This window comes from Strix aluco, chromosome 5 (genome assembly GCF_031877795.1).
Source record: "Strix aluco isolate bStrAlu1 chromosome 5, bStrAlu1.hap1, whole genome shotgun sequence".
Lineage (NCBI taxonomy): Eukaryota > Metazoa > Chordata > Aves > Strigiformes > Strigidae > Strix > Strix aluco.
In genome coordinates, this window is record NC_133935.1 from 87,982,984 (window position 1) to 87,998,860 (window position 15,877).

At 47.3% G+C, this 15,877-nt stretch overlaps 1 protein-coding gene and 1 long non-coding RNA gene across 5 annotated transcripts in view; one reads left to right on the top strand and one right to left on the bottom strand.

The window, feature by feature from the left end:
* NRF1 (nuclear respiratory factor 1) overlaps positions 1-11,062 on the bottom strand; it is a 75,385-nt gene extending 64,323 nt beyond the window's left edge. For all 4 annotated transcript variants that reach the window (XM_074828135.1, XM_074828136.1, XM_074828134.1 and 1 more), the window contains exon 1: positions 10,925-11,062. The gene's annotated coding sequence lies outside the window, so the exon portion shown is untranslated. The remainder of the gene's footprint in view (positions 1-10,924) is intronic.
* A 212-nt stretch (positions 11,063-11,274) lies between these two features.
* Positions 11,275-15,659, top strand: LOC141924858 (uncharacterized). The gene is made up of 3 exons (XR_012623683.1): positions 11,275-12,319; positions 12,530-12,573; positions 12,824-15,659. It is a non-coding gene; the product is annotated as an uncharacterized LOC141924858 (long non-coding RNA).
* The last annotated feature ends 218 nt before the right edge of the window (positions 15,660-15,877 follow it).

Here is a 15,877-nt window from a genome sequence, read left to right on the forward strand (position 1 = left end):
GGAGTTTTTTCAGTTAACCAGGTTTCATACTTCATGTATTCAATCAGATTAAAAAGCACTTCCTATGCACTTAGTACATAAGAATGTTTTATTTAAAAAGCTATTTCAGACTTCCGGCTGTACATCTAGATAAACTCCAAATTCCCTGCAAAGACAGCTTGGAATAATTCGTAAGTGAAAACCGATCCAGCAAGGAATAAATCATTTGCCATTTACTAATAAAATCAAATCCTGTTTGAGTGTAATTATACCTTTGAAATTGTCCGGTACTGCTTTTTGCTGTTCCGGCACAAAGCCCCCTACGCATTTTTTAAAGCGAGTACATACATCCTGATACAGTTGGTTTCTAATCAGCAGATTTCAATGGTTATACTAACCATGAAGAACTAACCTCATTCAGAAACAATGGCAACACGAACCAAGAGATCGTACACCCCGATTTTCACAAGGAGCCATGACTGAAATCACTGGTGCTCATCCAGCTTCAATAGTCTTGAGACACTTGTGCCTACCCTCTGACTACAACAGCCTGAAATGGCCCAGTTTTGATAGTTCCTGGTCTGAGTTAGAGGAGCTGCCAACCTCCAGTTGAGGGGAGGATTAGAGGACAACCTCTAACAGAGGAGAGATGGCCAGTCTTGGCTTGGTGCTGTCTTGGCTGCATTTCTCCTCTATCTGAGCCAATGCCGGCTGGTACCTGGAAGCCACATCTCAAAGCTGTCCACCTCCCAGCCAGGCCTGACTCACACGGGCGCAATTCTCACTCGCAGCATTTCCGGATGATGCTGGTTAAGAAACCACTTCCAGATGAAATCTGAGATGGCAGGAGTCTACGCCAGCCCATTACAACTGCACTGGCTTCTGCGAGTACCGCCTGCAACTGAAAAGCCCATGGGAAAGCCCCCATCTCCCAGCCTCAGCTGCGCTATGTACCGACAAGCAAGACCCAGATCTTCTCCTGGTCTTTCCTCCATGGGGACAAAAGGAATGGGATGTCCAAGTCCTCCCTAGCAGGTGGTTTCAGACTCCCAATAGCAGAGAGTTAGCTCTTTCCATGATTTCCACCTGTCACATTGTACTGGTGTCTCTCACTGCTTAAATATGATTCGTTAATTCACCTTTCAGATAAATTTGATACCATTCTTATATAAAATTCTTATATAATTATATATAATTATTTTATAATCTTATATAAAATAGAGGGAATTACCACTGCGGGTTTGATAAGAAAACAATGATGTTCACCAGGGACAAGATTGATTAATATCTTAATTACTACTACAACTCATTTAAAATGCACATTTAAATCCCCAAATCCTATTTTTCCATGGCTGTGGAAAAAAGCCTTCCCTTGCTCATGGAGAGAATTTGCTGGCCTACACCTCAATCCAATATAAAATGGCTTTTTTTCTGGTAAAGCGTCTGTCACTCTGGAACCTATGCAAGGTTTTAGATGGGACTGACTTTCCGGGACTTGAGACATTGCCTCCTGTCAGCAGCAACAACTGATACCCTGCGCAAAGGCAAGATAAGACACGCTAGTTTACACCTCTCCTATCAAGATTGAAGCGAACATCTTATTTCACGCTGGCTCACAGCCGCACGTGGATGGTTGCCGCATGTCAGCAGAGACGCGGTAACTCAAGCACTAGGAGGAACTACAGAAACTAGCTCTCGTTCCACAGCGTCCTCCTGTGGCATAATATTAGTATAATGATCCTTTTAATTAGGATGGAAAAAAATTCCCTATGCTACCAGTCTCAGCATGAAAAGACCTAAGATAAAATTGATTCTAGAAAACAAAACCAAACCCCCTTCTATTAATGTGCTCTTTTTATCAGCATTTCCCATAAAAGAGCAAACACTTCACACTGCAGGAAAAACTCCACATATGGAAAGTCTGGAAAAGAAACAAACAAGATTTTATGCATATTTATTAGGCATAAAAACTCCTATTTGCTGAAGTTTCTGCTGAAAGCCACCATTTGGTGATGTGGTAGGACATTCATTTCACGATGAACAATGCAGTTTGCAACGGGTCCTTTTTGCAGCTTAACTTCACATATTTAGCACCAAACGCTGGCAGGAAGCAATGGGTTGAACCAAGGATGAGGTGGTTTCAACTTGAAGACTCTCCTTGGGCTTCGGCATGAAGGCGATGGCGAGTGGAGGGAAGACTTCACCACAGCGCTCCACCCAGCCGCAAAAGGCGAGCTGGAGCAGATGCCTGGTCTCCCTCCTGCCCAGGCCAGCAGGAAGAAGAGGCAGCACATCGAGAGAACACGAAGCTCTCCAGGAAAAAAAAAACACAACACTTTTAAATTACCCCAGCAGCTGAACTGGGCTGGACTGGCTGCCAAAGCAGTTTCTCTTCAGTTGCTTGCCTCAACCAGAGCAATGGTAGTCCACACAGAAAGCACAGCATGTACACAGAAACACTCCACACTTTTTTTTCCCCAAATTTTAAGCAATTCACATAAGTTAAAAAAATAATAACAAAAAGTACTACAGTGGAATCGGCATGAATGACACCAAGAAAAAGGTTAGCACATGTTCAGCGTTCGGAAACCCATGGGAAGGGCATACCACCACATCCCAGACCGTGACAGCCAGCGAGTGTAATCCAAACCTGGAAGTCAAACTACACCGTAAAATCGTAAACCACGGGGTGGAATTCTCATTTAGCATTCCCGTGCTTCCCCCCCAGGCTCCACAGGTTTCACATTAAGCATATGGGGTGTGATACAGAGGTGACTCTCCCTTACCAGTAACACCTTGGGCAGAACCTTCTTCCCTAAAATTTTTTGCAGGATGTGTAGTCTGACACGAGTCTAGGAAACGTAACACATGATAAATGGCATTTGCAAAAATAATACTTGTCAACTTACACATTCTTTCATTTAAAGAACCACAGAGAAATCCCAGTTTCAAATTATTTTACTTTGTGTGCATAGCCCAGAAGTCATTTTAACAGTGTGAAGTAAGTTAGTCATCTCTAGCCAATACAGCTTTTTTAATTAACACGCAAAGTGGTCTTTTAAGAATTACTAACCCAATAAGCACAACTGCCGAGAGCGCTGCTATTTGCTGATCGCCAACAGCATTCCTGGCACTGCACAAAGGCACGGCCCTCGCCCCAACAGGATTACTGCCTAAAAGACAGAGCGCAGCCCTAGCTGGCTGCATTAAGGTGCAAATGTTCCCAGTTTTAATCCTCTTTTATCGAGAGAGAGGATTAGCGGTTATGCTGGACTACCACAGAAAAACATAAAGGAAGCGTGTTTTATTGAGGGATTTGAGCGAGACGGTGGCGATGTGACACACCACGACCTCGTCTAGACCGAAGCTCAGAGGTGTGAAGTATCACGTTAACCATAATGTCCAGCGTGGATGAGGTCTGCTGTCTTCAACCTTGGCTAGATGGATCACCTTAACGACTTGGTCCTCACATCGCATTAATTTAACCAGATTAGCATACGGTAAAGGCAGACGACGCAGCCCTAACCATGTTTAATTATCTAATTCCACCCTAAAATGGCAAGCCTGGCCCAACCCCTACTTGATGGTTCTGTTAATGATGCAGTCTTCAGGGAGACACTTAATATGGTATGGTTGACCCTAAACCCAGAATGAGTTACACCAGTATGACTGTTGCTGGTTTTCAGAGGGGTGGTGCCACTTTAGCTGGATGAGGAAGGGTACAGGTATTCAACCTGAGTGCACAGAAGGTCCCAGGCAACGGACTAAGCTGTGATGAGGTCCCAGACCACACACACATACAAAAAAAATCTCTCTCCTCCTGCAGTTTTATATGTTTACCCTTTCAATTAATCTGCCTTCCAATCCTGCAATGCATACTGAAGCCCTCTATGTTGTGAGCAAACAAAAAAAATTAGGAACCCAGGCCATTCTGTCTTAAAAAAAAAAAAATTAAATCCTCTAGGGAAAATGCACACTAGAATAGCATTTGTTTGCCACATCTTATCCTAAGTTTGGGTTGGTGGTTTTTGGTTTGTTTTTTTTTTTTTCTACAGCTCTAAGAGGAAAGGTTGTGCATTCACAGGTCTGCAGACAGCCTCTGACATCAACTGCTGTATCTGCACTCACACGGGAAAGAATTTAGGGATTCTCCTCCAGGCTCACAAAAACTGGCATCTCTGGTTACCCTGCCGTGCCCTTTAGGGCATCTGAGGTGACAAGAGTACACTGAGGCTCGGTTCAGTGCCAGTAAAAAATGCGATACCTCCTCCCCTTAGCACCTGGAACTGGGAAAAAGGAAAGGACAGGCTCCCTCCCAATGGTTTCCTGTGGTTCAGGGACAGGTCTGCTTGCCTGCCCTGCAAAAGACTGCAGATGAGGAGGAAAAATTCCTCACCAAAACCACTGGAAACTAATGAGCAAAGGGCCTGAAAAGGGGAAGTGTCACCTCTGTAACAACACACCAGGTATGTGAGAAAATCCAGTGTGCAGCTGCGTATTGTGCAGGATTAAGATTTGTGTTTTGTGGAAAAAGAAGTGCATCTACAGCCCAACTAGATTAAAGAGATTTATCTGGGAGTTATTTAAGTCTTAAGTACCTGCACGCCGGATTTAAATGCTGGTTCAAACATTTTTCTCTCTAGTATTGACAAAAAGCCTGTTAAGCAGGCCACCGTGCTCTCCAAGCCTCCTGCTTAGTACTCAGCTGTCTTCCACACGAGCCAAACTGAACACTCAAGACCGGAGCCATTTGTGAAAAGATAAAGCAGGGTTCTAACAATCACACACACGAGTACACCCGCTAATACTCTTCTCACTAAGCAGAGTTACTTCCTTCTGTCTTAGTCTGAGAAGGGGCACAGGTCAGTGTGGCTTACAGGAGTACTACCGCACCAGCAGCTGGAGAACATTCAAGATGGAGCCATCACAGTTTTCCAGTCCTGACCCACCTTAAGTCAGCGCTCAAGCGGGGCTTTTCCTGCTTTGAATACACAGCATGGAACGCAAATCCTGTGGGAATCCAAGTTTTCGGAGTTCCTGCAATGCACAACCGTGCATTTGGTACGCTGAAAACGGACCACGAATTTTTATTTGCTGCTACATTTTGTACTTTAGATGTCTTTCACATTGCTTCACCACCACCTCCATCTACATATGCTTCTCATTATCAGGGTTTAAATATTACAGCTATCACAGGAACATACACCACTTCCTTCTCAAGCAAGAGACCCAATTTACTGATTTACCTGCCAATTGCCATGAATACTCATGATGCAGAAATAATAAGTCTGAAAAAAGACAACTTGCAACCCAAAGCAACTATGAGAAGAACTTCAAATCAGCTAGCTCTTTCGAGGGAAGAAAGGGAGTAGCACTATTTGAAGTCCCTTCTCCTTCAAAAGGGAAACCAGGAGTTAAAGGATTTTCTTTGTGCCCAGGAAAGCGGCTGCAGAAGCAGCATCAGGAGACTCTAATGGCTGACGCCAACAATAAACTTATGGGGACAAGAATTAGTTTATACACCAATCCTCTATAGAGGATGTTGCAAGGTAAATAAAGCGTGGAGACTCCGGGGGTGTGGTCCTGCAAGTATTTTTGACCCCGACTAAGGGGAAGTTTTCCAAGCCTCGAAGTCATCCCCATTTGATTACTTTAATTAGATGGTTATGTAATCAACAGTGGGAGGGACTCTGTTTCTTTTGGATTGCATTTCTTGGTCACGCTGGTTACAAGCAAGAAGCACGCTCTAGAAATGAAAATACACTTTTCTGGTTTTCTGCTTATGTATTTAAGTCAGATTAATTTTGTAACAGTACTGAAAAAGTTGAGTTACCCTCCAAGTCGCTATCAGTCTGCAGCATTTGAGCAATCCATTTATTATTTATAGGCAATACAGACAGCACACAGAGCAAACAGATAAAATAATTCACACATCTGCCTTACACACAGCCTCACAGAGGCAGAAAGTAATCAACACCCAACAAAAATAATGTGAGCGAGGGAGCAGAGGCTAAGAGCCCAGCACCAAGAGCAGAACGCGCTGAGGAAACACCTGCTTTCATCCTCCAGCACAAAAATAGGCTTCATCACCCACTGAAAGCAGTATGGTCTCTAAGAAAGGATGAAATACAGGAAGAAAAGGAGATGCTGGACTTCTCAATCCTATAGAATCAATGCTTGGATGGAATACACCGATGATCACAAGTGTCCTACGAGTCTTTGTATAGCTGCATCTTTCTTACAGGAGGAAAAAAAAAAAAAAACCATGGTATTTCACTGACATCAAAACGTCAATGCGCATCAGGATGCCTATCACTCTCCTACGTGCTCCACCAAATATAGCCTCCACCTCCCCATTTTCTATCTGTCAATAGAAGGGACTCCTTCTTGGGAGTTTGGCAGGAAACTCATCCACAAAACCAGACCAGCCTGAGCCAGAAGTCCTTCCCATAAAACTAAACGCATCAGGCAATCTCCAAAACAAAGTGGGTGTACAGCCTTGCTTACTCGGCCATCCTCTCCCATCTCCCCCCTTACTAACACTCCTGGCGAGAACACAAGGTCTGCACCTTGTTATAAACTGTACCATTTCCCAAAAAGATAACGGGCTCTGAGGTTTCCTAGCGAGTAGTGCCATTGCACAGGGACAAACAACTCCAGCCAACCTGCCTGCCTGGCAACTGGTTCAACCCCACCAGTTTTTGGCACAAAGCAAAAGCAACAGGGCCAGAATCAGCAAAACACTACAATTATTGAACCTTGTACCTGAATTCTCCCCAAAGCAGGATGGTGCCTCGATGGTCCAGGTTTAGCCTGGACAGGTGAGAGGTTCTGCCACCCTCAGCACAAAGCCCTGGCAGCCTGCACCACTGTAGACCTTCAAACCTTTCTCCACACCCCACCACTAACGGTACAGCCTTTACTTTGGAAAGTGGCGAGAGCTTCTGTTAGAAACTGAAGTTTCAGGTGGAAGAAGAGATAAGATGCTAGTAATGTTGAGCATTTTATGGTTTGGAATACCTGAAAAACAGGGGGTTTGCTAGGAAATATTTACCTGGATTAGATTCACACGCAAAACAAGCTGATGAAGAGATTCACAATAGCTGACACACAAATTCACTCTCTAAAGCAAGTGACAAACAGATTGGGGCAAGGGCGCGTATGCATTCAACAGTGGGAATGTGAGAAACTATTAAACTGATCCTCTAACAAACAACTGCATTCAAAACCATAAGAGGATGGATTACCTTTAAACACAGAAAAACATTGCCCCAGCACCGAGAGACCGTGCTAGAGACTAGGAGCCACTTGACTCCTTCACACGGAGGGTCTTCAGTGCTTCGTGAGACTTTCAGCAGGATGAGCCTTACTGAAGATCCGGAAGAGCACAATAACCAACAACAGAGCTCTGAAACTGGTGTGAAAACTAAGCTGGAATAAGTGGAAACTTTTATCCTGGATTTTGATTTACAATTGGCTGCAGCCAGTCCTAATTTTAGACAAGCATGTTTAACAAATGGTATGTATCAAAGAGCTAATGAAGTTCATTAGAGGAGAGCCGCATGAGTCACAACAAGTATCTGCTTCAAGTGTCACCTCTGCACAATTTTCCATCTTTCTACTACAGTTAACTACTGAATAGTAAAAGTAAGATCCCCACCATGCAGCGTTATTTAAAAAGACCAAGGGGTGTATTTTAAAATTATTTTATTAAATAACTCAGTATAACACAGGGTAATCAGTAATACAAAAAAATCTTAACTATATTTTTTCCCTATGGCTCTACGTCAGAGGCAACATAAGAAAGATAAAGTCCGAGGCTAAATTTTACAGTACCTCTTGCACTGAAAATCACCAACACAAGCCGATTTCTACTGACAGCATGCAATGTTCTTACATATAAAAGTCTGCATTACATTTTCTTGGTAAAATGGATACAGGGACACAGCAGTCACGGCACTCTGCCTCCTTCCTAGAGGACACTTTTCCAGATCAGAGGGTAAGGCAAAAAAAATAGTAATTCCCAAAGCCTTCAAAAGACCAAGAAGCTCCATGGAAATCTCCCTCAGTTGGTAAATGAAGAGCAGGTGGAAGCAGTAATGGAAATATTCCCAGAGCATATACATGCACATGGCAGCAGAAGTTTCACATGAAGTAGCCTAGAAGCAAGATTTACAATAAAGGCAGGTCCAGTGCTCCCAAGCTGGGCTCCTGCAGTCGTTTGTGGTTCTTTATTTTCACCTACAAGGCTGAAATCTTCCAGGCTTGAGCTTGCCAGAAGTGAAACTGGCTGGTTTAAGTCTAAGAAAAGATGATTCAGGCTCCCGAGTGACAGAAAAAATATGGAATTCCAACACTTGGAAGTATTCCTTGTGCCAAAATACCTGCAGTCTGAAAGTTGACACTTGTGCAGCCGACCAGTCACAGGGCATTTATCCAGGAAAGTTAAGACAATTAATCGAAGCTCAATATTACACACATAAAACCCCTGCGCGGCCAACTTTACTGGGAAGCAAAGTGGCCTTTGCTCACTGTAGCTTAATCCTCTATGAATACGTTTTTGCCACACATTTTCCCAATGGAGCTATGGAGAAGGGCAACCTCCGACCGACACGGCACACACTAAGGACTCTTGGTGGTATGGCTGGTTTTTACCAGGATGGCTTATTTACTTCTGGGGTCAGGGGATCTGTTGTTCTGGCACACCGGGCAGCACAGTTGGGATGGCACGGTCCACATCCACAACATAAACTTGTGTCAGGATAACTCACGTGCTTGTTACACAGAGCACAGCCAGGCCAAGTTACCTCCGAAGGAGCATCCGTGCAGCACAGCAGGTACGGAGGGAAACGCCGCGAGTTAATGGGGTCCACAGAAAGATTTTGATTCAAGAGAAAGGCAGCGCTTGCACTGCTCCACACCAAAAAAAATCATATTGCCTACACACACGCGAACACTGGCTCTATCCAGGCTGCCAACGAACGACGCTTTACAAGACCTGTGCTTCTTTCCACCTATACAACGGGAACGTACACCAGGCCACACACTTTGTAAAGCACAGATGCTATTGCGGTACGTGAAACTGTGAGAGCTGCACAAAACACGTACTGGATGAGGCAGAGGGTTCCCCAACTTGCTGTATTTATGGCTTGTGCGTAAGAGCCCGTGCCTCGTTCATCGTAAAACCCGTACATAAATGACGCAAGACTTCTGAAAAACAACTGCGATACAACAAAATACAATAAAACACAACTGCGACACTCTATAAAATAGCAAACACATGTAAAAAATTACATGAGCATATGAGATTATTTAATTAAACACTACACTGTAACACTTATCCACGACGAACAAGATTAAAACCCTGAAAAAAGCGTTAATATAATCCTGACCTTTCCAAAGTTACCATTATCATATACTTCCTCTTTCACCCTCAATGAAAAAAGAATTGTTGCTCTCAGTTTTACCACAGGTGTAAAAACCTAAATTTAAAAAAAAAAAACAAAGAACAGTTTCTCTCTCATCTATTTCCCCAACATTCAGGCATTAAAAGTTCCATATAACAGGTTTTAAAAATGAGCAACTGTGATGCAAATGAACCAGAAGACAAGGTAATGCTACCGCTAAAGTAAGGATGAACACAAGCTGCCATGATGTCACAGACAAAAACTCTGAAAAATAACAACAGCACACAGCCACCACAACACTGAAAATACTCTTACCACATCCAGGACACGGAAAGAGGGTCTAAAACTGTGCCTGGACAGCAGCAAGGCTAACACATTAGAGACAACAACCAGAACAGCAATGCCCTTCCTAAGATAAAAATCCTGAATTCTGGAAATAACAAAGATGGTTCCAGTGGAGGAGGAAAAAAATAAAGCAGAGATCCAAATCTTGAGGAGGTGCACAGAAAACATCTCTCCACGCTATGAAAATTTTCTCTAGCTGCAAGAAAGCTAAGACTTAGTAACCCCACACTTACGAAGTCTTTTGAGTCAAATACTTACTTCTGCCCTGTAATTATTATTTACACTAACAAGGTCCTGAGCACCTCAGTCATGAACCAGGTCTCTCCTGAGCCAGATGTTGTATAACCCAAGAACAAAGAGACACGACTTATACCCCCTTTTGGGCATATTAGAAGGGGGGAAAAAAAATAAATAATTCTGCTTGCGTGTTTAACAGCATTTAAAACTCGCTGTCCTCCCAAGCAGCAGCCCCGCTCCCCAACTCATATACAAAAGGGCAGCGCCGGCCCAGGACGCTGCCAACAAGGCATCCATTTGCAGTCAGAAAAATAAAAAGGAATTAATAAATAAATAAAGGGGGGGGGGGAGGAGAGGGATAAAAGGGGAAAAGAAAATAAGAAGGAAGAAGAAAAGCCCCCCAAATGGCTGCAGCCGCGACACAACTTCCCTCCCCGGAGCGGGACGGGCTCACACCGGGGCCGGAGCAACCTGCTCCCGCAGGCTGCAGCACCCGGCTCGGCCAGACGCGTGGGCCCGGGGCCGGCCCGCACCCGCCTTCCCCTTCCCTCGCCTTCTCTTCCCTCCCTCCCGCCGCCCCCTCCCGGGAAAAAGGGCGGGGGGGGGGAACACACACATACACGCTCAGTCCCCCGGGCTCCCCCCGGCCGCAGCCGGGAGAGGCCCCCGGCGCCCCGCAGGCCCCGCGGCCGCCGCCCCGCCGCCAGCCCCCGGCCTCCGGCTGCCGAGCGGGAGCGGCCCGCAGCCCGCCACGGGGCCGCGCTCCCCCCCCCCCGCCTCCACCCCCCCGGCCGCCCGCCGGCGGGGCCTAGCGCGGCCTAGACGGCCCCGCGGCGGCGCTGAGGGGAGGCGCGGGCGCCGGAGCCGGGGGTGCCTGGGCGGCCGGCGGGGGCCCCCGCGTTGCTGCGGCTGCGCCGGGCTGGAGGAGCTGGGAGATTGCGCGGTAGGACACTCACCTCAGAGCGGCTGCGCTGCGGCGGGCCTGCGCCGTGGAGCCTCTGCCGGGCGGCGGCCGGGGAGGGAGCCGAGCGGGGACGCGGCGCGGCTCGCCCTGAGCCGCCGCAATGGCGAGCGGGAGAGGCGGGGACCGGCGGCGGCGGCGGCGGCGGGAGGAGGCCGGGGGGGAGAGGGAGAGAGGGGGGGGGGGGGAGGGAGGAGGAGGACGTATGGCGTCATAGCCCGGCGCCGCCGCCATGATGAGGAGGGCGAGGGGCCGCGGCGGGCAGGGCGGCGGCGGCGCCATGTGCGGGAGGTCGGGGCGGCGGAGGGGCGAGGGAGGAGGCGGCGGGGAGCGGGCGGCGAGCCGGCGCCATGTTGGGGAGGTCGCGGCGCCTCTGCGCTGCGGGGTGTGGGGGCGCGGCGGGGGGGGTGAGGGGGTGCCGGCGCCATCTTGGGGAGGTCGCAGCCGTTCTCTCTCCCCCCTCCCTCAGCGAGGAGGTGCGAAGGGGCCTGAGGAGACGGCGGGCCGAGCAGCAGGACGCAGCCTGGGCTGCGCCGGACCTGGCGCCTCAGCCAAGCGGGCTGCGGTCCCAAGCGTGTTTTTCTGTGGAAAAAGTCTTTTTAAAACCATCCCAGCCTGCTGCTGGGCCACGGCTTTCCTGCTTGCACACCCCCGCGTACCGCCCTGGTGGTTTTTGGGGTAGGAGAAACCATATTGCTGAGCTAATCTGGGTTTAAAAAAAAAAAAAAAGGGGAGAGATCAAAATAACACATCGGGAGGCCGGTGGGGTGTGCGAGAGGCCATCTGTTTGTAGCTGTAAATCTTCGCCTGCGCCTGGCAAGGGCCGCCAGCTTGAGGCAGCTGTGGCTCCTGCGCTGGAGCAACTCCGAAACGCGGCTTGGTCTCGCGCCAAGGGGACGGGTGTCCCTTCTGCACATAAGAAGATGGTGGTAAGACCGTTAGCAGGCTGACCGCCTGCTTTCTGCCCTGAACACGAACATACTCCACAAAGCCTCTTGTTTCCGCTGCTGCCCAGTGGGTATCGAACTGAACTCAGCTTTAGCCCCATTAATTACCCTTCCCGGTATATGGAAGCTAATGATTTCTTGTATTATCGTGTTAGGGCTCAGAGACATCTGTTAGGATCCCAGCCTTGTTCTGGGGGAAGGTGTTCACGTTTGAAGGCTGTCGCTGTCCCCAGGCAGCCTGGGGTTTCAGCAGGAACCTGAAATATAAAGAAGAATTTAAAACACAAAGGGAAAAGGAGATGAGGGAAATAATAAAAATGGGTATAATCTCTGTTTTGTAGGAGGGAGTCTTAAGATGGGACTTGATGTCTGATGCACAGAAGCTGTCAAATTTAAGATGTTTTTCCACACCTAAAGACTGACGGAAAATACAATGGGAACAGGTACTAGGAGAAGAGTTAACAGAAGCTGGTTAAGAGCAGGCTGGAAAGCAAAATATTTGCAGTAATATTCCTTCATTAAGGATCTTACGTGTTTATTATGCACTCTGCGCTAAAGATCTGGCAGATCAAAAATTCAGTAGACTTTTATATTAGAGTAATCTTCATTTTATTTTTGTTGGCATAAAATGTATGTACTTTGTTCCGTTTCAGGACATCAACCTACCATCTGTGCCTAGTAGAAACCTCTTCCATGGGTATGTCATTGTACTAAAAATGATAAAATTTTTGTCATTATACTAATATATCCCACTACTGGGATTTTACAAGTTCCCTGGAAACATGCGGTACCAGTCCCTGTAAAAGGGGATGCGTCCTACATGCCTGCTAGTTCACAGCACTCTGCAAATTTACTGATAGTCAGGCGAATACAGAAAATACAGAAACAACTTCATTTGATAGGTGGAATGAAACATAACCACCGATTTTTTTTCTGTTTACAAATAGAATAAAGCAATAGGGTGACTTCAAGGAGCCCAAGCCCCATCTTAGGGCAGGAGCGTACTGCACCCCTCTGAAGAGGCAAGATTATGGAAAGCACAGCATGGAAAACAAACACTAACTGGCGCGCCTCGTCTGCAGAGCCACCCGAGGCAATTGGCGTGTGCGACAGGTCAGCTGGGGATCGACTGTCCGCTCTGCAGAGTCACACTCCAGTTGTTGGTTCCGCAGTGCCCCTGTGTTTTTTCAGGATCTTTGCTACCACATGCACACTCTTCTTAGCACGTTGTGGGGAAAATAACACCTCTGCTTTTTGCGTGAATGTCATCTTAGCCTGTAGACTCAATCACTCTGAGTTTTGGATGCTCTGGATTTCTGTCATTGGCCTCTCATAGGTATGAAATGTGGATCTGGGCCAAACGATGACTTATGCCAGTTGCTGAGATGAATGTAACTTTTGCTGCAGAGCCGTGAAGGTGTTTTGGCTGGGGCTTGGGCTCCTTGAAGACAGAGGAGTGCCTTGCCAACACAGGCAGACATGTGGAGGCAGCTGATGCGGACTGTAACAGCAGTGGAATTCCCTTGTGCTAATCAGCACTTCTGGAGCGGTGCCACAAGCACCGAGACCTGGGACCGTGCCACCCAACAGGCCTGGTATAACCTACAGTGATCCAGACTCTCCGCAGCAGGAAGGTCACTTCCTGGTACATCCCAGGAAGGTAGATTTAGATGAGCCACCGAGAAAATTTCATAATGGTAGGATGTGATAATACTGGAAGAGCTTTGGGACACTCTGGAGTCTCCCCCACTGGAGGTTTTAAGAACAGGTTAGACAAAATACCACTCTGGAATGCTGTAGGTACAGTTGCTCCTGCCTCAGGGAGAGGGATGGATGAGATGACGTCTCGGGGTCCCATCCAGGTGCATATTTTCAAGGCCACATGTTGCTAAATGGTTTGGAATGGGCAGATCAAACCATGGGCTTGTGAAAGTGCACATTTATGAGTCAGTGGCTGTTGGGTGAGCTGAGACTGTGGCTGGCACACGTGCTCATTTTTTTTCTACCCCTCTCAAAGTGCTCACATAAAGAGAAAAGTGTACACAGGACCAAAGCCTCTCGACAGAGAACAGCACAGACATTCCTTTGGGATGTACCAGAAAGGTACTCCCAGAGAGGCAACATTTCCCAGTATGAACAAACTAACTCCTCTTTGAAAAACTGAGCATCAACACGTGTCTGCCCAGGTTCTCATGGAGATCCAGACTGTGCTGTGTCGTAGATCCATAATCCTACGTGAAAAGGGTTAGGAAAAGACTAATTGCGAGTACAAATGTACATTTGGCCAGCTGAAGCGTAAGGAGCCTGGCTTGCACACCCGTGGGAATGCCAGGGGCTGGTTAAGACACGCCGTATCCAGCATTCAGGGAAAGACGGGGGAGGAACGGTGGGGAAAGGGAGCTTTGGTGACAGGGCGGGCCCGGAAAGATTTACCTGTCCACATCCTGGGTCTGGGAAGAGAAAATGCGGAAGGAATAATGTGAGGACAATGTTATCAAGTTAACAGCTGGATGTGTGAGCTCGAGTGCTGTGAGGCTGTGGTAGAGAGGTCTGAAGACTATGTACAGGTTGTTTTAGCAGATCACCTTGTCTTTGGTTGGTGACTTCTGGGACAGAACAAGAAAACAGATGAGTAACAAGGAAGGATTGCCTAGGAACAGATGCACAGGAAAGCATAAGGGGAATGGGAGTGCCCGGGTCAATTAGCTGGCCCAGCTTTGTAACATGGGTGGGTTATTACCAGCAGTGTAAGTGGCTTCTGAGCTTTGGCCAACAGCCTCAGACAGGTCTGGCCTGAAAGTGCCACCAGCCTTAGGTCACAGATTTGGTGTGTTTTCAGGTGCCACGGTAGGGTCTGTGCACAAATCAGAGCCCTAGGCGAAGAGCCCAAGCTCCAGTGAAGACTTGTCTTCCGTGGGAGTGTGGCTGCATTACAACCAGGTTTGCAAGTATGAAAAAGTACTGTTGGCTTTTATGGACCACAAACAGAGATGACGTTTTCATAAGGGGACGAGACACATGCCCTTGCTGGTGTATTTAGCACACCTCATTGACCAGGTCAATCCAACACGTTGCTCCTGTCAGCTAAGCCAGTGTGGGCAGGAGGGAGATTCTCCAAAAAGTGTTTTGGAGACACGAGTGTAGCTTTAGGACTTCCTGAACACACCAACTCTTGCTTATTTTATGACAACAGACATTACAACAAACAAGAATGTGTTACCTTCCTGGGTTTATATGTGAAGGCTGATCTCTGGCACGCTGGAGATGAAGGAGCTGCACGTGGTCGCGCAGCAGAAGACACGTTCCTGGCAGCAATTTTCTTCAGGGTCTGCTTGCCACAAAATGTCCTAGCTGCCTCGGAGTTAAAACATCTGCTGCCTGTTGGCAGTTCTTGGCTGCCTGTGCTTGCAAGCGATGGAAGAGGTGGAATCCCAGCCGCTTGGCATCCTGTATCATCAGGGGAGAAAAAGCGGATGGGTCTTTTTTTCTGTCATACGGAGTTTTTATTCTCATCTTAAGCCCGTAGAAGAGAAAAGTAACTGATTCACCCACTATGCTGTAAACAAAACGCCCTGATGATTTAGCAGAACTGAGCGGTTTTTAAACATTCACGGCGCAGACTGAAGGAGGGAAGAATACAGACACAGCTGCTTGGCCTTTTTCTTCTCTCCCTCTTTTTCAGGTTAAAAAAAATTGCATCCATTGCTTTCCTTTAATGTGAGTCTTTGCAACAGTGATTGTTCAGTAAGGTGCAATAAACCAGATTTGTGCGGCTCATAAAGAGCCGGGCTGGTTTTCATTACTCTAGGGAGAATGTTGATAGCGCAGTGAGTTTGTTATAAGTAGCCTTGATTGGGCTCTGGCTGCCACAGCTTCTCTGGAGCCAGATTAGACCAAAGCTGAGTCTGAGTTTTGGGAGGATTCCTGTGATGAAAAGCTCTGTTATAGTTTGTGCAGTCACCAAAATCTACACGGGTGCGATCATTCTGGAGAGCTGCAAC